This window comes from Mirounga angustirostris, unplaced genomic scaffold, assembly GCF_029215605.1.
Source record: "Mirounga angustirostris isolate CCGP_5_RB_7025 unplaced genomic scaffold, mMirAng1.0.hap1 SCAF_13, whole genome shotgun sequence".
NCBI classification, from domain to species: Eukaryota; Metazoa; Chordata; class Mammalia; order Carnivora; family Phocidae; genus Mirounga; species Mirounga angustirostris.
In genome coordinates, this window is record NW_026991721.1 from 20,292,806 (window position 1) to 20,316,718 (window position 23,913).

Consider the following 23,913-nt stretch of genomic DNA (forward strand, 5'->3'; position numbering starts at 1 on the left):
TGTTTTGTTTTAATTGCTTTCCAGATGATTTTAATTTTGTAGCTAAGGTAGAGAACTCCTGGCAGGAGAACTGTTTCCCTTTAGAATGGAAAGTCTCAGGTAGAAGGAAGTTTAAAGTATAAGAGCTTGGCCTGGTATATTCAGTAAGTCCATCCTTTAAGGCTTAATTGTCCACTATATGCGAGGCCCTGTGCATGAAAGTGGGATAAAGAAAAAAGGGACAAGATATCTGCTTTCACGTATCATGAAGCTGAAGGAGGAGACCTGTGAACAACTAACAGGTAACGAAATGATATGAAATTGAAGAAATGGAAAACATCCTTTCTACCTGTGTTCATGGAGGGATGTATTCATTTTTTTTTTTAAGGGTTGGGGGGCATGTTATGCCACTACAAATACAAAGCTCTTGAGATAAAATTTAGGACAAAAAAAAGTAGTGGTGTTCTGTTTTAACAGATTTTTCAATGGATTTATTGATTATTGACTCTAATGACTTCCATTTTTTTGTTGACTTTACCAATTATAAAATTTTACTCACATTCCCTTGCATGATTCACACCTGGCAGCTTCAATCAGGAGGCTGTTTCAGTTTTTATGATGATGTGAATGGAAAGTTCCTCAAGAACCTCAATTTTCAAGGCTGAAAGTATATAAACCCTGGCATTTGACTGGTTACATCTGCTTGCTTCTCACTTTTTAATCAATTAATACCTAGTTTAGGTTGGTAGCTGGCTGACTTGGGACATGTTTGATCTTAGAATAAGGGTCCAATAATAAATAAATACCCCACGGAGCCTTTTAGGTTTTATCTAGTTGGAACATCTCTTTTATCATCAGGATTCTTTGATGTCGGTCACTCTCTGGTCTTTTGATGTGCCAAATGCCCAGAAGGAGAGATAGTCTTAACAAACCAGCAAGTCCAGGTTTGACTTTGTAAAGGTGAAGAACTAAATGATTTCCAGGCAACTGAGAACTACATATACATACAAATCCACACTCCAATTCCTTTCTTCTATTATATTCTCTAATTGCCCTGTCAGCATAAATTGGCTAAAAAGTCATTGGTTTTAGATTTATTTCTTGCATTCTTTTTTTTTTTTCCTGTATCACGCAACTCACTGTTATACATTTTATCATGGCTAACAAAATAATCACTTTTAATTTTTGCAAGTACTTGACACATTTTTAACAATAATGGCAAAAAAAAGTGATGACTATACATTTTGGGCCAACGTATACAAGGCATGGAGACATAATTATAAAAAAATATAGAGGTGTGCTTTAGTGGGGGGTGCTGATACCTACCTTAGGAAAAGTGCTCCCGAAAGGCTTCTGTCCCGCATTTAGGGGACCAGGTAAGACTGGAGAAAATAAAGAACAGAGATAAGATGGTGACCACTTAGAGTATTAGCATGGGAACGGGTAAGAGCGGATGGATTCAAGAGATCATTAATTCTTCAAGACATAGGATTGAATATATTATAGGTGTACAAGGGAAGGGAAAATTAATGGTGAAACTTAGTTTCTGACTTGGGGAAATTACTACAATGTCATTCCACTCACTGATTAGAGAGCAAAGAAGGAATGGGTTTGGATGGTAGAGAAAGTGGCAACTCTTAGGTCTGCTTGAATTTTAAGAACTGTGAGACACTGAACTGAAGAGACGCTGTAAACATTTGAAAACATGGTCTGGAGCTCAGAAAAGAAAGCTGAGCTACCAGTAGGGATGTGAATATCTTCAGCATAATGGTACCAGCTGATGCCATCAGAGTGGATAAGATTTCATGCAGAGCAGCGTGCCTGGATGACTCCGTCGGTTAAGCGTCTGACTTGGGCTCAGGTCATGATTTCGGCGTCCTGGGATCAAGCCCCACATCAGGCTCTGTGCTCAGCGGAGAGTCTGCTTGTCCCTCTGCCCATCTCCCCACTTGTGCTCTCTCTCTCTCAAATAAATAAATAAAATCTTTAAACAAACAAATAAAAAAAGATTTCGCACAGAGAGATCAACATCCACAGAGGCATGTCAGTGTAGAGTATTTTATTTTTTACAACATGTGAAGTCACAAGAGAGGAGGCTGGTAAGGAACCAGGTTATGCAAAGCTTTGTAATCAGCAGTCAGAGATTTGGGGATCTTTTTCCTTTATGCATTGGAAACATCTTTCTACTTGTTTTTAATTAACTGCACGTTGTGAATAAGCAGCTGTCGGGGTGGAGGGGAGTGTTTGTGAGTTTGTGGGATATTGTGAGAGTTCCTGTTTGTGTTCATGTAGGCAAAAATGCTAAGCAAATCGCAAACTATCAGGCAAAGAGATATTGAAGACTCTAAGTTTAGTGGTTACTGGACATGCTGGGGAAACACCAGCAGTGCAATCTCCTGCATTGGACTAAATGGATATGTTTGTTTTGGACAATGGTAAGTAAGAGGAAGGAAGAACTATATTCAGCAGTTGGGTTTTATAGGTGGAACAAGTGAGCTGCAGTGAGGCATATCTTCCTGCAGAAAAACTAGATCAAAATTATGTTCTCTTTTGATGGTAAAAATGTCTGAGGAAGCTCACTATAACATTGGTTTTCTAATTATTGATGGTTTCATCAAAAGTGTTCATTTTCAATATAGAACCTGTCGCTGGGTTTGGAGCAAATATTTGCAAATGCAGGGATGAAATTGTATCATGATAATTAATAATTACACTTTTCCTTTGGGTTCACAAAGTTAGAGATGCAATTTTAAATTGTACACCTATATTATAATAAAAGAAGATATGTTTTTTTCTCCCATGGACACAATTTTTTTTCTTTGAAAAATAAAATTCAGTAGTATACATATGACTTAGTCTAAATAGAAATCTCAGAAATATGATCAGTTCCCAGAGCAATTGCTGCTAACTAAACAGAGAAGCGAGAAGAATAATCCAACAGGACCAACCACAAAATAGTCTTAGGGCTTTTAGATTTGGTAATGTGGGGATGGTTAATACTTTGAATAAACGAACACAGTGATTCTGGGAAGACAAAGATTTGGGCAAGGAAATTGGGAATGTTTCTGCCCAAATGTTTGCTTCTCAAAATTATTGCGCTCTCTTGTCAAATTTATTTTTTCATTTTTCACTTTTGATACAGAAAGTCACAAAAATAGAACAGAAGATTCTCATATACACTTTAACCAGCTTTCCCAAAAGATAACATTTTATCTAAACACAAATAATAAAAAAATTATGAAATTAATACTTATGTAAGACTACTCAAATTTTCTCAATTTTCCCAGTAATTCTCAGTACTGTCTTTTTGTTTGTTTGTTTTGATGCAGATCCAATTCAGGGTCCCAGGTTCCATTTAGTTTTTACATCTCCTTAATCTCTTTTTTAATCTGGGAGAATTTCTCATTCTTTCTTCATCTTTCATGACCTCTATATTTCTGACTGGCCAGAAATTTTGTAAAATGCCCTCAAGTTTGGTCTGATGTTTTCTTCTTTTCAAGATTTTATTTATTTATTTGACAGAGAGAGACACAGCGAGAGAGGGAACACAAGCAGGGGGAGTGGGAGAGGGAGAAGGGAGCCCAATGCGGGGCTCGATCCCAGGATTCTGGGATCATGACCTGAGCCAAAGGCAGACGCTTAACGACTGAGGCACCCAGGTGCCCCTGGTCTGATGTTTTCACATGATTAAATTCAAACTATGAATTTTTGGCAAAATAATACACAGGATGATGTGTCTCCTTAAACACTGGGACTTCTGAGGGTTTCCATTTATTAATCCTTATTCTCTTTGCCATTAGATTTTTAACAAATGGAGAATACTCTTTGGAGTTATATGGATAAAACATATGCTTTATTATTTATAAAGCTGAAGTAGATAATAGACATTTGACTTGAGTTCTCTTTCTCCTGAATTGAGGTACTCACTCGGTCAAAGACAGTAGAGACAGTAGACAAATCTATAGAACTTCCCTTGCAGAGGTAGGAACTCTATGGGTACGCTTAACTCTGTGAAGGAGGAGAGCAAACTCTAAGACCTTGCACTTACCCAGCGAAACTTAGGGGCCAAGACAAGTTACATGGTGGTAGTCATCAGGAATGTTCACTAGATACATTTAATTTGCTTTTAGGCACATGGTAGGATTGCATTTTTCTGCCGCCATGGAGTTAAATATATCCCCGTGACTTGCTTTAGCTAATAGCATGTGAATAAAAGTGATACAGGTCATTTCTCTTTTTTGTTTTGTGTTGTTTTGTTTTTTATTATGTTATGTTAATCATCATACGTTACAACATTAGTTTTTGATGTAGCGTTCCATGATTCATTGTTTGCGTATAACACCCAGTGCTCCATGCAGTACGCGCCCTCCTTAATACCCATCACCAGGCTAACCCATCTGCACACCCCCCTCCACTCTAGAACCCTCAGTTTATTTCTCAGAGTCCATATAGGTCATTTCTTAAAGGAAGACTTCTTACCGAATTCTTACAGAAATGTCCACTACTGGGTCAGCCCTGGATCCCTGAATGAGGGAGGCATGGAACAGAAGTAACAGTTGATCTGAAAAAAAAAAAAAAAAAAAAGTGAAAAAATAATATTGATGGTTTCAACCTCTGAGGTTTGGGGTGTGTTGGAGGGGGTGAATTGTTAATGTATCATGGTCTACACTATGCTGAATAACAATGATCTTCCCCATCTTAATGGCGACGTAAAATCAACTTTCAGCCTATGGGAGGTAATTTTTCTCCCCAACAAAGAGAAGGAAAGTACTGATAGAAGTTCTAATTTTATGAGACAGCAGGGAGTTTGCCAGGGAGAAGTTAATCCCTTCCCCAGAAGATGATAATGATACATAGTAATAATTATATTATTAAAACGAAAATAACGTTAATGTCAGCTGACACTGTAGAATGCCTATTACGTAGCAGTAACTGAGAGAAATTTTATATGCATTGTTTCTTTTAATTCCCTCAAGAACCTTATGAGGTAGCTATTGTTCTGTGTTAGTTTTGTTAATGAAGAGCTGAGGCTTAAAGATGTTAATGCTCTTACCCAGGGATTCAGATAACAAGTAAATAAGTATAACTAGAATTCAAACCCAGTTCTATTTGACTGCACATCTAAGCTTTCATTCACTGTGCTGTACATTTAAATATATAATTTTATATACATATATATATATATATATATATATATATATATATATATATATATGGGTTTGGTGTGAAACATTTGCATTATTAATACCTAGGCTATTTTGCCTTTCTTTAAAAATATCATAAGAGAATTGAAGATGATTGTCCATGACCCTTGAATATGGAATTTCTGTGAAGCACTAGGTAATATACTCATTTCCTAGGGCTGCTGTAAGAAACTGCCACAAATTGGGGTGCCTGGGTGGCTCAGTTTGTTAAGCGACTGCCTTCGGCTCAGGTCATGATCCTGGAGCCCCAGGATCGAGTCCCACATCGGGCTCCCTGCTCAGTGGGGAGTCTGCTTCTCCCTCTGACCCTCTGCCCTCTCAATGTGCTCTCTCTCTCTCTCAAATAAATAAATAAAATCTTTAAATAAAAAAAAGAAAAAAGAAAAAAAACCTGCCATAATTTGTGTGCTTTAAAACAAGAGGAATTTATTCTCCAATTTTTCTGGAGGCTAGCAGTCCAAAATCAAGGTATCTGCAGCACCATGCTCCCTTTCAGGAGCATAGGAAGAATGGTTCTAGAGAAGAATCCTTTGATTCTTCGTTGCTTCTGGTTGTTTCTGGCAATCTTTGGTGTCCCTTGGCTTTTAGCTGTATCGCACCAATCTCCGCCTCCTTCTTCACATGACCTTCTTTTCTTTGTGTGTCCTTGTATGCCTTTTCCTCTTAAAGATTTTTTTTTTTTTTAATTTGTCAGAGAGAGAGAGCGTGCATGCACACAAGCAGGGGGAGCGGCAGGCAGAGGGAGAAGTAGGCTCCCCGCTGAGCAAGGAGCCTGATGCTGGGCTCCATCCCTGGGCCCTGGGATCATGACTGGAGTTGAAGGCAGACACTTTAACCAACTGAGCCCCCCAGGCATCCCTGCCCTTTCCTCTTATAACAAGGATACTAGTCATCAGATTTAGGGCCCACTCGGAATAATACCAGCTATCATTATCCTTATTTTTACATTAGAAACTGTCTTCCCAAGCTTCTATTGGTATCTACTTTAGGACAAAATAGCACATGGGAAAATTATAGTTCTGCTACCTGTAGTGAGTTGAAAAGTGTACGCGAAAACTTGGGTCCACCCAGAACCTCAGAATGTGACCTTATCCTGAATAGGGTCTTTGGAGATGTTAAAGAAGTATTATGGAGGGCACCTGGGTGGCTCAGTTGGTTAAGCGACTGCCTTCGGCTCAGGTCATGATCCTGGAGTCCTGGGATCGAGTCCCGCATTGGGCTCCCTGCTCGGCGGGGAGTCTGCTTCTCCCTCTCCTGCTCTCTGTCTCTCATTCTCTCTCTCTCAAATAAATAAATAAAATCTTAAAAAAAAAAAAAAAAAGAAGTATTATGGAATTTTCTTCTCTGGGAAAGAGTCAATTTGTAGATTTTAGATGTTGAGTCAAATCTATTGTTTTGAGACATTTTAAAGTGATCCAGGTAATGTCAGGGGAGATTGCAAAAACAAAAATTGCTAAGATTCTTAAAAATATGTAAAATTTGCTATCAGATGATGTTATTGCATATAAATGCTGTAACAGAGATGCAGCTTCAGTGTTAGAAGATTGAGAAGACTGTGCTTCTAGCTCAGAGAATCTAAAATTTCAAGATCTTCCAAGTAGGGGAAGGAATCCATGAACTTAGATGGCAAGTTTATATCATTGTTTTCATTACCTTCTAACTGAAACTTAGTATTTCTTTAATACTTTTTGGCTATCAATATATACAACAAACCTATTATTTATTATCTATGAATTTAGGTGATAAATCACAGAAGTATTAGTAGTACCTGTCATTTGTCAACCTTGTAACTAACAGATATTTTCATAAACCATTACAGTAGTTTTAGATATCTCACCAAAACATATATGCTCATTGCTACTTCAAACTTAATAGATGTCTGTGGCTAGATGTTGTTATGTAATGTTCTCATAAAGATTAACTGAATTTGGTTAAGTGAATTTCAGTACATGCTCCTCCCTTGTGAAAAAAAAATATCATTAAGAATTTTCCAGGGTAAGGTAAAAAACAGCTACAGAAATTGAAATTTAAAATGACTGGAAACCACTAATTGCCTTTTAGAAATCTTTAGTCATATCTTTGTTCATATTTCTGGTTTCAACTTACTTATTGCCACATGCGTGTAACAAGCGCTTGCTGTGTGTGGTACCCTGTGCAGGATGTCAAGAAAGATACAGTCCTTCTTGACCTAACTGGGAGAGAGTTGAGGATGCAGGAAATTACTAACAAAGGATTGTATATATATTCAACAGAGGTAGGACACAACATTTTGAGGAAAACAGGAATGTGTTAAAGAGATTCACATGTGAGATTAATGGGTAGATAAGGTTTTCACAGGCAGAAGAGTTAAGGGAGGACATTTCAGATAAGGAATGTATTGTGAGCAAAAGCACTGACTTTGGGAAAGTTAAGGGGATTTTGGCCACAGTCAGATCTCTGTGTTTGGCAGCACCTTGGAGATGCTTTTGGCAAGGTAGTTCAACAATAGGTAGGAAGACTTGAATACAAAGACAGCAAAAGCCATCCTTAATCTGGTAGGTATTGAAGAGTTGGTAAGTATTTGAGCAGGTTATTGTCAGAGCTATAATTTAGGAAGATTCATCTGGTGGCAGAATGTTGCCTTGGAGACAGAGAAGGCAGTAGACCAGTGAGAAGGCTATTACAATGACAAAGTAGAAATGTTATAAAGGCCTGTATTATAATGGGTAATGTAGGTGAGAATGAACAAAATATGAAGGACACTGGGAATATAGACTCTATGTGATTTTAGTAAGTGATTAGATAATAGAAGTCAGAAGGAAGAATCAGATCTCTGGGACTGATGCTATTAGCAGGCATTTTAAGAGAAAGGTGACAAATTCTATTTTGAACATGATGGGTTTATGGTGTCAGTGGCCTTTGGGCAAGACACCCAGATGGAGAAGTCAAGCAGTCAGATAGAAATGCAGGTCTGGGTTTCTGAAAAGGAGTTGATGTCAAGAAAGAGAGATGCAAGAGTCCAGAGCAGTATACTTTGAATTAATAAATAGCCCCCATTCAAATAATCAGGTCTTCAACTTGATTAAACTGTCATGGAGACTTGGTTTCTTTCAATGTGCTGTGATTTGCAGTCATGTATTTGTGGTCTCTTCAGAGCTTGTATTTGGTTTAATAAGGACCAGCATTACATTTCCAGTATGACCAGGGTTTGAGAGTATGTTTCGCAGAAAACCTGTTCTCGGGCAATTTTCCAGTCCAATTTGCAAACCTAGAAGTTCTGATTTGCTTTCTAAACTTTAGGTGTTCATCCTACCAAACAAAGATAGATATACTGCCCGTTAATCTTCATACTCAACTCAGCTGTTCTTTCTTCCTTAGAGCAAAAATGATTTAGGGTAGTAATATGAAAGGAAATGAACGAACATGATATAAAAAATGGTGCATAACTTGGAACCTTAACTAAGTTCGAAGTTGCTGCTGATTACTTTCCGATCTCATTCTTTATTTGCAAATGCCACTGCCTCATGGCCACTGAGTTCTTATTATATTATTGCATCATTAATCATTGTAGGAATCCCAATACAGCTCTAGGATAAACATAGGCATGCTCTATCTTTCATTTGTGTCTTGCAATGTCTCTCCTTTCCTTCATTATCATATTGAAACTTGCATTTAAATAGCCACTTGTTTCTGAAATATTTTCCAAGTGCTTTGTGATCACTGATGTGAGATTCTCTGGAGAAAAAAGCAACAAATATTTGGAATTGCATTGGAAAGTGAATTTACAGACAGGAATAGAAAACCTCAAATTCATCTGAATGGGGGGAGATTCAGTAGGTTAAAAGGAATTATGTTTGTGTTTAACAAGGCAGTGAAAAGGCACTATCCCAGGGGAAAATGAAATTTAATATTAAGTGAAGTCTTCTGGTCACATATACACTTTAAGAGTAAAGAAATTAATGCTTTACAAATCTGACCTAACAAGAAACAAATAAGATACCGTGGAAAATATTTAGTCAACAAATATGTGTGGATAGTCTGCTATGTACTAAGTACTATATTAAGGTACTTGTGATATGTCAGCAAGCCAAACAAGGCAAAGATCATTTTTATTAGGGGAAGACAGGCACTTAACCACAGATAAAATGAATAAATACATTATATATCAGAAGGTAATAAATACCTTGGTGGGGGGGATATAGAACAAGGTAAAGGTGATCTATCATGCAGTTATGGCAAAAAAGTTCTCATTTGAAATGGGTTGATCAGGGTAGGTCTCATGGGGAAGGCCAGATTTGATAAGAAAAGAGAGAAGTTAGCTGTGTACACATGGGAGCTGGGGGAGGGGTAGCATATCAGGAAAGGAATAGCTATGAAAAGTACCAGGATGAAGTCCAATTCATTATGAATTATACCTTCTATTAACAGTCTTTACCTATACACAGAGAATAATCTCCATTAAGCTAAACCATTTAATAGAAGAATGCCCTGTATTTAAGCTCTTGTATTCTAGAGCTGTGATTAGTAAACCACACCCATGGGCGAATCCTGGTCCACTGCCTATTTTTGTAAATAAAGTTTTATTGGAATATAGCCACACTCATTTTTATGGTATTGTCTATGGCTGCTTTCATGCTACAATGGCAAAGTCGAGTATGCCCAGAGAACATTTGGCCTACAAAGCCTAAAACATTTCCTGTGTGGGTATTCATAGAAAAGTTTGCCAACTCCTATTCTATGCTCTTCAAAACACCATAAAATTAATGAATCAGAACCCCTCTAAGGTCCCTGAATACAAAGACTATGTCTTTTTGTTTTTGATTTTATATTTTGTTTATTGTGAAATATAACACATTTGGAAAATTATATAAAACAAATACATAGTGGAACAAAATATTATAAAGTACAAAGACTATTTCTTAAATAGGACACTGTAGACTTTTGAACAATATTTGAGTACTTTTTTCACTAATTCCTGTGTGACTTTGAGAAAGTTACTTAACTTCCTCAATCCTAGGTTTCCTTCAATACTTACTTGAGAGAGTCAAAGAGATGCTTTGAATCAATACTTACTTGAGAGAGTCAAAGAGATGCTTTGAATCAAGTAGTAAAACTCTTGAATCTAAATATAATACAAATAAACGTATTTGTTTCCAATACTACTATAAAAAATTACCACAAACTTAGTTATTTAAAACAACACTCTTATAATTATATTGGGTCTACCAGAAGTATACAGTATAATTCCCTATCTCAAAGTTAGCTCATTAGCAGCTTCTATTCCACCTGCAGACTTAATTCCCCTTTGCCATATAACCTAACGTAGTCACAGGTTCTAGGGATTAGGACCCAGACATCTTTGGCGAGCCATTCTTTTGCCCACAACATTAATATCACAAAGTGTCTTACCAAAGGCCATTCAGCTTGTCACCTGTACAATCAAGACTAAGACCTAAGTTTCCTGACATTTGCGGATTATTGAATGTCCTTTCAATGTTTTTATGCTGCTTTCAGTAGTAGAAAACATTTGCTTAATTTGATAGAAGGCACTGAAGCTGCAGTACATCAATAGAAAGAATATTTTCCTTACAAAAAAAGATCCTACTATTTAGTTTAAGGCTTTCATCCATTAAGACCTCATTAGCATCTGTAGAGATGGCACAGTCAAAAAAAAAAAAATGTTTACCAATGCTGTAGAACTTCTACTCTAAGCTTTGACTTAAATAGGCTTTCTTTATTAAAGTCTAACCAGGGATTAAGTGAGATAGGTCAAGAAATAAGATCAAGGTGGAAAAAATGGAACTGTATCTCTTCTGAACACTTATGAATGTTTGTCTCTAAAACAATGGGGATAATGTCAGAGGCTGACATTGCCCATCCATGTCCATTTTTTTCTCATATAGTATATAAATCTTACCTGAGCACGTAGCTATACATCCAGGTCCATACCAGACAGTCTTCTAGGCAGTAGGTGTGGCCATGTGACTAGGCTCTGTCCAGTGGCATATGAACAAAAGATCTGGGATTAACTCTTGGGTCATGTCCTTAAAAGAAAAAGGTATACTTCTCCCCCTCCCTTTTTCTTTTCATATGGCCCTACTGTAAGTCTGGGTAAGGGGTTAAACCATGGTCTGTGTACAACATGTCAAGGAAGGCAAAGACCAAAAGATAGAAGAAGCCTAGATGTTGGGGCGCCTGGGTGGCTCAGTTGGTTAGGCGGCTGCCTTCGGCTCAGGTCATGATCCCAGAGTCCTGGGATCGAGCCCCGCATCGGGCTCCTTGCTCAGTAGGGAGCCTGCTTCTCCCTCTCCTCCCCGCTCAGTGTTCTCACTCGCTATCTCTGTCTCCCGCTCTCAAATAAATAAAATCTTAAAAAAAAAAAAGAAGCCTAGATGCTTGCTTTCTTTTACCCTCTGTAATAGCCCCTGTAATAGGCTATGTAAGATAAAAATAACTTTTGTACTATATCAACCACTCTGTTTTGGGGTCTTTTGTACAGAGGACTAATTAGAATCCAATGCATGGCTAATCAGTCCTCTTGGTAACTATAACTGTTCCCTCAAATATGATTCTAAGGTAATGTCATCAATATATCCCTGTTCATATCTAGAAAGTAGCAACATAGTTAAATGGAAACCAGGAAATAAAGGCAAAAAAAAAAAATGGTGCCTGTTAGCATTAGATTCTTTTGGTAATGAGTAGCTTTCTAAAAGGAAAGGGACCGTTGCTGTTGTTCATGTTTAAAAAGAAAAAGAAGTTACAAAGGCTTTGTGAACATTTCATCATTTTTAAAGTTTTCTAATTAGCTCTCAAATGCGTAGATAATTCTGAAAGCTACAAATGTGTTGACACTATAAATGAAACAGAAAGAAATTAAGGGAAATTTATCCATAATTTCACACAGATTTGCAGTCTGGAGCACATTCCTACCCATTGCTCAAAACACAATCAAAGTAGAACATGCTCAGATGGTTTTAGTTGTTACGGAACTATGGGAATCCACAGGGAAGAAACGAGAAGAGTGTATCACAGTGTTTTAGAACAGATAGTATACTGCACTGGTTAAGATTACTGGACTAGTTCTGGAGTCAGGAAGAACCGGGTTTCAGTCCCAGCTTTGTCATCATCCCACTTTGCCACTTAGGGGAATTGCTTCCCTTCTGTGCCTGTTTCCTAATCTGTCAAATGCAATTAAGCTATTTCTTTTTTTTTTCTTTTTTAAGATTTTATTTATTTACCTGACAGAGAGAGACAATGAGAGAGGGGATACAAGCAGGGGGAGTGGGAGAGGGAGAAGCAGTCTTCCTGCTGAGCAGGGAGCCTGATGCGAGGCCGATACCAGGACCCTGGGATCATGACCTGAGCTGAAGGCAGATGCTTCAGGACTGAGCCACCCAGGTGCCGCATTCTATTTCTTTCTGTGGTAGTTATGAGAATGCGGCATATATTACACATAGCAAAGTGCCAAGCAAACCGTAAACACACAGTAAGAATTGGTTGTTAAAATTGTATTAATATCAAAAATTTTAACAGGTGTTTATTCACTAAAACCCAAAGTTGGCCATCTATCAGAATTCACTGAGGAACTTAAAAAAATATTCAGATTCATCTCCAGAAGTTTTGACTCAGTAAATCTGGGCTAAGTCCCTGAATTTACATGTTTCCAAATTCAAGACTGGAGTAGTTGCTGTGATCATCTCGACTACGAGTATTTGGTAGCCTCATGTTTAAATACCCACACAGTTGGGACGCCTGGGTGGCTCAGTTGGTTAAGCGTCCGCCTTCGGCTCAGGTCATGATCCCAGAAGGCTGGGATCAAGTCCTGCATCAGGCTCCTTGCTCAGCAGGGAGCCTGCTTCTCCCTCTCCCTGACGCTCCCCCCCACCCCCCGCTTCTGTGCGCATTCTTTCTCTCTCTCTCTCTGACACATAAATAAATAAATAAATAAATAAAATCTTTAACCAAAAATAAATAAATAAATAATTACCCACACAGTTGGGCTCAGTCGGTAAAGCGTCTGACACTTGATTTCAGCTATAAATAAATAAACAAACAAATAAATAATGCTGACCCAGATGGACCTGCATATCTGCAATAATAATGGCATATATATCATCCCCGTTTTACAGATAAGAAAATTAGAAATCTTATTTGCTTATTTTTATACTTTATAAGCTATAAATCTTATATATATGGTATATATATATAACATTTAAAAATATATATATTTTTAAAGATATATATAGATTTTTAAAGCTATATGTAACATTTAAATAGATCTAAAAGAAGAACTGGGCCCACTTAGAAACTTTTACTTTTTCTCTTCAATTCTTCTTTTCATGAACACAGATCTTGAAATTTTAAGAAAGCTGATTTTGTGTTTACTGCACACCAGGAATCCTGTGTCTGTGTGATTTTCTTTCTAATATCCAGGCTGACCATGAGAAAGTGAGGATGAAAGTGAGCATTGAGTGTAAGTTAGCAATGTGGAGGGAAGCAGAGATCTTTCTGAACTTGAGTCAGGAAAATCCCAGAGTTTCTTGTGTTGGCTGTGTCACAAGTCTCAGTGTATTCATATCATGTCTATTTTAAAGAGAAAGTCAAATTCCAAAGAGGCATTTAGAAGAAACAGAACGAGAGAGACTTTTCAGATTAATTTGAAACTTGATGGGTTAAGTAAAAGAAGAGTAGCATTTTGTTAAGATTTCAGGACCAAAGAATGTATATCCCAAGTGGAAAACATCTTTTAAAAGATTATCATATATTTAAATGTATATATTCATTACAACCCTATCACCATGAGTCAACAATTGAAAACTATAGTTATTCTAAGTGGTGCATCATAAATCATTGTGGTGTTTCATATGAAGCCCACTCAAGACTAACCACAGCCCTTTACAAGATGCTATCTGCAAGCTGGTGAATGAGGACAGCTGATGGTGTAATTCAGTCCAAGGCTGGAGGCTTAAGAACCAGGAGCTCCAATGTCCAGGGGAAGGCGAACATGGGATGTCCCCATTCAATAAAAACATTAGACACACACACACATACAAAATTGGACGCTCCAGCTCAAGAAGACAGAGAGAGAGAGAGAGAGACTGTATCCTTCCTCTACCTTTTAGTTCTTTTAGGGCCCTTAACAGATGGGGTGATGCCTGCCCACATTCGTGAGAATGGAGCTTCTTTACTGATTTAAATGCTAGTCTCTTCTAAAAGCACCCTCATTGACACTCCCAGAAATAAAGTTTACCAGCTATCTGGGCTTCAAGTAACCAAGTAAAGTCGACACATAAAATTAACTATTACAAAGATGAAATCCTCCAAGTTTGGTTGGCTTTTACCAACTCATCCGTAAATACTTTTGACTTGCCTCCTAGTTCCACTAGCCCCAACCCCTAGCCCACCTAATCCCATGTTCTAATATGCACTTATCTGTGTGAATTTGGCCTTGACTGGAGACTTCTTGGATCTGGATCTCTCTGTAATCCAGCTCTTTTGTTGCTGCCCTTCGGAAGTCTAGGCTTTACATAACTTGAGCACCAAGAAAACTTTTGCAGTTTGCTTGCTTCTGCCCCATGGTTTTGCTGGTCTCTCTAGTCAGTGTAGTTAAATATTTGGACCCCATGTTTGCCCATCTTCCTTCCCAACCTTATCATCCTCAAATTAGATAGCACAATCTTTTTCCTCCTTCTTTCTCCTTTCTTATTGATGTAAAAAGAGTTGAATGCAAAGTCTAGGTGAATCTGACTAAAGGAAAGTTCAAATCCAGTTTTACATTCTAAATGAATTCTTTCTGTATGCCTGGAATGTAGGTGTTTGATTGAAGGTCATTTTAAAACCTCTTATGTGCAGCTAAAGCCATGGAAGAATTCACTATTACTATAGGTATTAAGATACAAAGAAAATCCAGAGTTTTATGAATTTCCTGGGTCATATAACTTGGTACCTAGCTTAACAATGAATTTAGCTAGCATATTAACTTGTATTAAATTACAAAACTACTGGTTCTGCCTTTATCTTTCTTCTGAAAATTAGATACTGTAACCTAGCCAACCCTAAGTTGACTCTGCTTCCAAAACACAGAACAGGTTTACTGGCATTGCTTGGGCCCACCGGTGAAATTAAATGAAAAGTAAGAGGAGATAAAATTGCTGTGTTTTCTTCCTACCAGCTCTGTGGTCTTGGATAAGTCTCTCAGTTGCATCATCTATACAGTGAATATATTGAAATTTTTTAATATCTTACTATTCTGAAAGCAAGATTCTGGTTAAAAATAAAAATTAGTAAGTTTCATTAGGAAAACTGATCCATGTGACAATATTGTGCAAAGATGAACAATGAGTAATGAACAAAACATTTTATCTCTAGAAATGTATTTTTAAAGTATCTCTCCAATAAGGGATACATCACTGAAACTGAGACATGAAATACAACTAAAATAACAACAATGAAGAGGAGAGGGATGATGCTCCAAGCCTATGTAAATAATCAGGAATTTTGCTCTTACACTCAGACTTGGAATTCATGATTGCCCTGGAATTGATGCCAGCTGCTATGTCTTTGCAGACCTTACCCTCCACTGCATTTTAAGAAATGCTCCTTGTAGGGGCGCCTGGGTGGCTCAGTCATTAGGCGTCTGCCTTTGCCTCAGGTCCTGGGATCGAGCCCAGCATCAGGATCCCTGCTCCGCAGGAAGCCTGCTTCTCCCTCTCCCACTCCCCCTGCTTGTGTTCCCTCTCTCGCTGTGTCTCTCTTTGTCAAATAAATAAAAATCTTAAAAAAAAAAATCCTTCTTGTATCCATATCGAGATGTATTTGGGATAATATGCACCAATCACCTTGGCCATTTTTTATTAGATGTTGGATGGACCTGAGATATAAATTGAATCAGGGGTGTCTGGGTGGCTCAGTCGGTTAAGCGGCTGCCTTCGGCTCAGGTCATGATCCCAGGGTCCTGGGATCGAGCCCCGCATTGGGCTCCCTGCTCAGCAGAGAGCCTGCTTCTCCCTTTCCCTCTGCCTGCTGCTCTGCCTACTTGTGCTCTCTGTCAAATAAATAAATTAAAAAATTAAATAAATAAATAAATAAATAAATAAATAAATAAATAAATAAATAAATTGAATCAGATTCCCTTCCTATTACAAAGAGATTATTTACTCTCTGAGTAGCTGAATACATAACATATTAAATGGAAAGCTCACTGGGAATGTGCTTTCTCCCATGTAGAGACAAAAATGCAGTGAAGAACAGTTTCTAGAGCAGGAGAGAAGAAAGATACAAATATGCACTAACAGAAAAAGCAGAGTTTGAAAAAAGATACCCTTGAAAATATCCATACTACTCTTTCTAGTGTATTCCAGAGACCCAGATATATGCTTCAAATAAATTGCTCAGGAGCCCACTGCCCCTCTCCCCATGAATGTTGAAGTATAGAAAATAAAAGAATATGTAAAATTATAAAAGTTTTCAAACTTTTCCCTTTTCAATATCCCCACTGAGATAATCCCTCTCCTTTTTCCTCTTTTTCTTCACTTTCTAAAGTTGATTTCAAGTTCCCTGGCTTTGTACTACTGATTTTGAGTGATTGGTAGAGAGACCTACATTAGGAAGAGGAGAGCTTTACTTTACATTGGAAGGGGAGATTAAAAATAGGCAAGACTATGGAATTTTGAAAAGCGGAGGTGCTTAGGGTACTGTTTGATTAGGAGTGGACTCAGAGGGAGTGGAAAGAGGGGCAGGAAGCTGGCCTCAGTAGGTGAGAGCTGTTGAGAACTAGAGAAATGGAGAATTTTATGAAATACTTTGAGCTACAAATCTATCTCTTCGAATTTGAGAGACTTCAGTGAAGATTTTAGTTATTTTTTTTATCAATAATTAAATTTGATTAACAGGCCATATTTCTTTGAATGTGCCAGGATGGACCTATATGATATTCCAGATTTTATTCAACACTTACAAAAAATCTGTTTTCTTTTTGAATGAATTCAAGTCACATTTTATTAATTTTGACCAGAGGAACCCTAATTAATACAGGGTCTGTAAATTCCTCAGTTTTATATCAGGCTAGAAAAAAACAGCACATTATGCAGATGAAAGAAAAGGAGAATATTATATATATTTATTGACAATATATTGTTATCATGATAATGGTCAAAAAACAATAGAGATATTCCAGGCTCCTTGTGTTACAGAATAAAGCTGGGTAAGATTATGGAAATTATTTAGCTGAATTCCAGAGAGCTAAAGATATTTATTCTCAAGATTATTTCACAGATGAGATTAGAAACCAAGCAGATTGGTGCCCAATCTTGATATTTTCCCAATCTTTCATACTGTATCATCTTTCTCCTGCCTGAAAAGTTAAATTTGTGATTATCTTGGATATGCACAAAGACATTTATTTGGGAATGTTGGAGAGATAAACTTAATCTTTTGAGAAACATGCAAGACATTTAGGAAGAAATGTGTTCAAACTGTTACACACGGGAGGAATTTTCACTTGGTACCTGGATGCAGGGTGTGACACTGTTTTCAGAAATGATCACCAACAAGGTGCTTCATGACTTTCAAGAGCCGCAGGCTACTACAGATTAGCAACTGTTGATTGGAGTTCTAAAATTTTCCAAGAAAAACTGGGTATCCTCTGAAACATAGACACTGAAATTTTCTATACAACTGGCTAAGTATGTTTACAGTAATTATGCTGCAACATAACAGTTTGAAGGTGGAAGGTAGACTTCCTCTTCAGAAGAGTAGAAATTATTTTTTTCTCCAAACTCTCTTTGGCCAGGTTGAAATCTTGGATCCTAAACAGTAACCTCCTCTAAGCCTAAATGAGTAGAATATAAAGAGTCTCATGTCTTTGGCTACTATTCCAGATTTTTCAACAATCCTAATTACAAATATTGCCTCAGGAGACTATTTCTGGATTTTTGGGCTTGGCAATCATGATCAATGCACCCATGACCCATTTAATCCCAAAGTAAATCCCTGACTATGAAGGATAGTATAAGGAATGTCGGGTTTACAAATGTTGTCTTCTTTTTCTCATTTCTCCCCAAACTTGAACGACTTTTCCCATTTTTCTTATTTCTCCCCAGTCTTTAAAGAATTATCCTTCAATTTTCTCTGGAAATGTTGGGTATAAAAAGCTTGGACTTCTTCTCACTTTAGAAAAGTTTATAATGAATACAAAATGTGAGTTTTGAATTCTGCTTAGATTTATTATCCTTGGCAACCATTATAAAAGTACTCAGCTCCTAAACAAATTACATGTGGTTACAATATTGGCTGAGTCAAATATCCTTGTGTGACAAATATGGAATCTCTGGTAAATACGTTAAGCATGATGACTCAGTCTTAAACTGAAATATTTAGCATCTTCTGTGCATAAAATACTGTATTGCATCCTGGGTGGGCTGTAAGGGAAGCTTCTTCAAGACTATATGATCCAGGTGGGGAGGGAGGGTCAACCCACATCAAGATTTATATATGGCACTTGAGAATATAATCTGGTGTTTATGAGCAGGGAAGAAATCAGGATATAACTGGATTGTTCTCTGAAGGCTTCATGGAAGTGATCAGCTGAATTGGTATATGACAGGCTCCACAAATGTGAGGGCTTTTGCAGAGTGACTGGCTTCATCAGATACCCTCCACGCATTTCTCTAGAGCAGCACAGAAACTTTTGGATTTTTCTGCCTTAGTTTAATCAAGGTATGAGTAGATTATATCCTCTTAGTTTACACTCTTTTCTTTTTTCTTTTTTTATAATATGAGTAAAGAGTTGGCAGGCATAAAATGTAGGGAGACACAATGCTGTTTTTAATCTTTCTCTTTCAATATGCTTATAAATAGCATGGAAAACTGTGAACCTCTTTCCTTGAGAAATGCTGATACCCTAAGGGCTTAGTCAGTTTCAAGGCTTTTGCAGAAAGCTGCATTACTTGGGTTTCTTTGAAATGAATACAGTTATTAAAATAGCAATGATTGTAGCTACTTGGTGGATTGGCACTAAAAATTGGTGCAGCCTGTGAGCTTCTTTTTCTAAAATTCACATGCACATAAATGTGTCCATGTAAAGATGTCCGTCAATAGAGTGTTGTTATAGCAGTTGAAAACTGACTAGTTTCTCTCTCCTCAGGTAGCTTTAGCTTGGTTTGATGTTGTTCTAAGAATTACTTTTAATTAAAAAAAAAAAAACAACAACATAACAATAATCTGTTTTTGTAGTGATGTTTATGAAAGTAATAAAAGTCTCAAAACGTGCTATTCCTTCTGAAATTTGGGAAGAAAAGACATTCTTATAATAACATGGTACTTGACGATAATTCCAATACTGTGTCTCTCCTGGGTAGGATTTTGAATTCTCCTGAGTAGATTGCTATCTTACAGTGGATGTGATACTTCTCCCATAGAAAGCCAAGGAATGGCATCTTAAAAACAGCCTTATTATTTTCAACACTTCCTACACACCAGGACAAAAATGCCTTTAGAATAGAGTTCCAAACACCGTTCTCATCCTTCTCCTTTTTGTCTGTAGCTACAAGTGGGAAAGTGGGTGGGCGGGAGGCATGTGAATGTGTTCACATACAGCTCATTGAGTGTCTAAGCAGTTCTGAAGCCCCCATACAAGTATCTTCATATTTAGGAGTTTACATATCCTCAGCTAACTGCCTCCAAGATCCTTTTGCTCTTTTTTTCTACCTCTGGCTATATCTCCATCTGTTCTCTATCTCTAGCTTATTTTTTTTTATTGTTATTCTCACTTTCTTCTGTGTCTCAATCTCTATTTTCCCTTCTAGTCAATGTTTCTGCCTTACAACTTCCCAAATGTGTATGTGTTTTTTTCCCCTTAAACTTTTACTAAGCTGTTGGTTATATGCAGTGAGTGCTTATTTTCCTTTGTAATAAAGTATTGTACTCTACTTAAGAAGAATTCAGAGTATGCTTTCTTCTGAATGGTTTTTCTCAATATTAGCAATACTCTTTTTTTTTTTTTTAAAGATTTTATTTATTTATTTGACAGAGAGAGACACAGCAAAGAGAGGGAACATAAGCAGGGGGAATGGGGGAGGGAGAAGCAGGCTTCCCGCCAAGCAGGGAGCCCGATGTGGGACTCGATCCCAGGATCCTGGGATCATGACCTGAGCCGAAGGCAGACGCTTAACGACTGAGCCACCCAGGAGCCCAATATTAGCAATACTCTTAAGCTGTCATCATATTCCTTGACTACTGAATTTTTTTCTTGTCAAGATTAATTTTATTTGAATTTTTATGGCACACTCATTATTTGTGACGATTCATCTATGATAGTGCAAGGATTCTATCTCTTTCAGATACACGTTAAGTTTCTAATTTATTCTTGTATACCCAGTGCACACCCATTAATACCACCAGCATGTCAAAAGTGGTCACTTAATTTTTTGAAATATGAAAATAAATTAAGAGATAAAGGCTCTAAATCCAGAAGAGTTTATCTTTATGTGAATGTGCTAACTATCCACTATATCTGTCCATGTATTTGACTATAAAAATGTCCCCCTTTAAATGGCATTATACTTTCAAAATAAAAGTTCTAAACATATTACTTGCCTCTTAAAGACTTGACCTAGACCAGGGCTTCTCAAACTTTAATTAGTGTACAAATCACCTGGAGATTTTGTTAAAACACATATGCGTCATCCCAACCTCTGTGTATTCCGATTTTATGTGTCTATGTAGGACTAATGGACTTAAGTTTAAAACAAATTCCAGTAACGCCAATGCTGTTGGTCTGAGGGCCACACTCTGAACAGAACTGACATAGCCCATTAAATAACATTTGTAACTATTTTGTTTTTTAGCTAAGGACTAGTTTTATGTGCCAGGTATGGCACTATGTATGTCAGGAGTGAATAAAACAACTGCCGTCTCTGATCTTGAAAATCCCAGATAAGCAGCATATAAACATTGTTGGTGGAGGAATGTGGTGATGAGTTTAATATATAATGAATATGACCTCAGAATGTTCTGGGCCATAAGCAGAGTTAAAAATTATTTACAATTATTTAAAGTGTTGGAGTATTCAGAATTTGTATACTTACTTTAATGGTGAGTTTTATACTTGTATATGTTTACATGTTACTAATTAGTGTCTCTCATTTTAATTTGAGGAACCCCCTTTTGCTTTTCTTGTCAGACAGGTCTAATGGTAATAAACTTCCTGTGGTTATGCTTGTCTGGGAAAGTCTTTTTCTCTTCATTTTTGAAAGACAGCTTTGCCAGGTATAGTTTTCTTTTTTCTTTTTTTCTTTTTTTCCACTTCCTTTCAGCATACTGGATCTTACTCTCTCCAGGCCTGCAAAATTTCTACTAAGAAACCCAATGATAGCCTTATTGGGGTTTTCTGGTATGTGATGAGTACTCCTAAAGAAGCTTTCATTTTATCACAAATGTAAAAGAATTAAATTTGCCAATCAAAAGATATAAAAAGGCTAAAGGGATGAAAAAACAAGATCAAACAATATGCTATCTACAGAAGATTCATTATAGCTTTAAGAGCATGAATAGGCTGAGAGTGAATGAATGGAAAAAAAGATATTCGTGAAGATGGAAACCAAGAGAGAACAGAGGCGGCCACGCTTACATCAGACAAAATAGATTTTGAATCAAAACTGTCATAATGAGACAAAGAAGGTCATTATATGATGAAAAATAAGTCATCAAAAGTATATAAGGGCCACTCTTCCTCCACCACCTCCCATAGCTACTGGTGTGGGGTTAGTGGGCCAGATAAGCAGGGAATTTGAGCAGGCAGGTGCTCCCAGTGCCCCAGCTGGGCCATGGTGCAGTTCTGCCCATGACCCCAGTGGCCCCACCACACCAAACCAGCCTCCAGTTGGCCTGAAGCAGCTGCACCAGTTGGGAGTTCTTTGCTAGAAGTTGGTTGCTGACAAATACGAGAACGATCCAGAATTAGAAAAACCTGAAGAGAGAGAAACTACTCCTGGATGGACATAATAACTGTATGCAAAGATAAACAACCAAATCACGAAAAAAAGATTAAGATGTTCTGTGAGGAGCACCTGGGTGATGAGATCTGCTCCATCTTGGACAGCAGTGGCTACTTTGATGTGAAAAATAAAGAAGACACGTGGATCCACATTTTCATGGAAAAAGGAGACATGATATCTCTTCCTGTAGGGATTTATCACTGCTTCATGCTGAGGAAAAGACCTACATGAAGGCCATGTGGCTCTTTGTGGAAGAACCAGCGTGGACAGCACACAACCCACCAGCTGACCATTTCGAGGCTGGGTGGTGGTGGGCAGTATGTGAAGGTTTTGGCACAGACAGCACAATGGTGCTCCTAGGGTCTAGCTCACCCTTCATTCACCCTTCTGAATGTCCTGAACATGATCACAGCAGAGAACCTGTCCTTTCTCCTTGCTTTTATATTGTTGACTTGGGATTAGGTGAGCTTTCCTTTGCAAGAGTTGATTGGAGTATGTTTTAATGAAAGGAACTTTATTATAAAAGTGATTTTTACATAGAAGCAAGTCTTAACAAATTGAGGTTGAAATCATATCAAGTTGAAATCAATTCAAGAACACAATTGTATCAAACTGGAAATCAATAACAGGAAGAAAATTAGAAAATTCACAAACGTGGAAATATTAAATAGCATGAATATGAACACCCAATAGGTTGAAGAATAAATCAAAAGAGAAATAGAAAACTATCTTGAGGCAAATAATAATGGGGATACACAACATACCAAAACTTTCAGGATACAGAAAAAGCAATTCTAATAGTGATAAATGGCTAAATTAAGAAAAAAAGTATTATCTCAAATAACCTAATCTTACACCTCAAGGAACTAGAAAAGGAAACTAAGCCCCAAATTGGCAAAAGGAAGAAAATAATAAAGTTTAGAGCAGAAATCAATAAAATGGAGATGAGAAAAACAAAAAGGATTGACAAAACTTAGTTGTTTTTTAAAAAGAAAATTAACAAACTAGCTATACTAAGAAAAAAAAGAAAAGGTTCAATAAAATTGTAAGTGAAAGAGGAGACATTATAATTTTTATTTCTGAGAGCACAGAAATTAAAAAGGATCATAAGAAACTGCTGTGGACAATTCAATTCAGCAGCAGATTAAAAGGATTATACACCATGTTCAAGTGGGATTTATCTCTGGGATGCAAGGATGGCTCAATAGAGGCAAATTATTAAATGTGATGTACCATATTAATAGAATGAAGGATGAAAATCATATAATTATCTCAATAGATACAGAAAAAGCAATTGACAAAATAAAACAAGCTTTCATGATTAAAAACTCCCAACAATTTAGGTATAGATAGCATGTACCTCAGTATAATATAGGTCATATATCGCAAGCCCACAACTAATATCATCATACTCAATGGTGAATAGCTGAAAGTTTTTCCTTTAAGATCAGGAACAAGACAAGGATGCCCACTCTCACCATTTCTACTCAACATACCACTGGAAATCCTAGCCAGTTAGGTAAGGAGAAAGAAATAGAAGCCATCTGAATCATAAAGGAAGAAGTAAAGTTGTCTCTGTCTACAGATGACATGACTTTATACAGAAAACCCTATAGACTCCACCAAAAAAAAAAAAAAAAAAACCCAAAACAAAACAAAAAAACCCATAGAAATAATAAACAAATTCAATAAAGTTGCAGGATATAAAACCAACATACAAAAATTAGTTGCATTTCTAGACAATACTAATGAACCAT

At 37.2% G+C, this 23,913-nt stretch overlaps 1 pseudogene; it reads left to right on the plus strand.

The window, feature by feature from the left end:
- The first annotated feature begins 244 nt into the window (after positions 1–244).
- LOC123857990 (acireductone dioxygenase-like) lies at positions 245–22,516 on the plus strand (annotated as a pseudogene).
- The last annotated feature ends 1,397 nt before the right edge of the window (positions 22,517–23,913 follow it).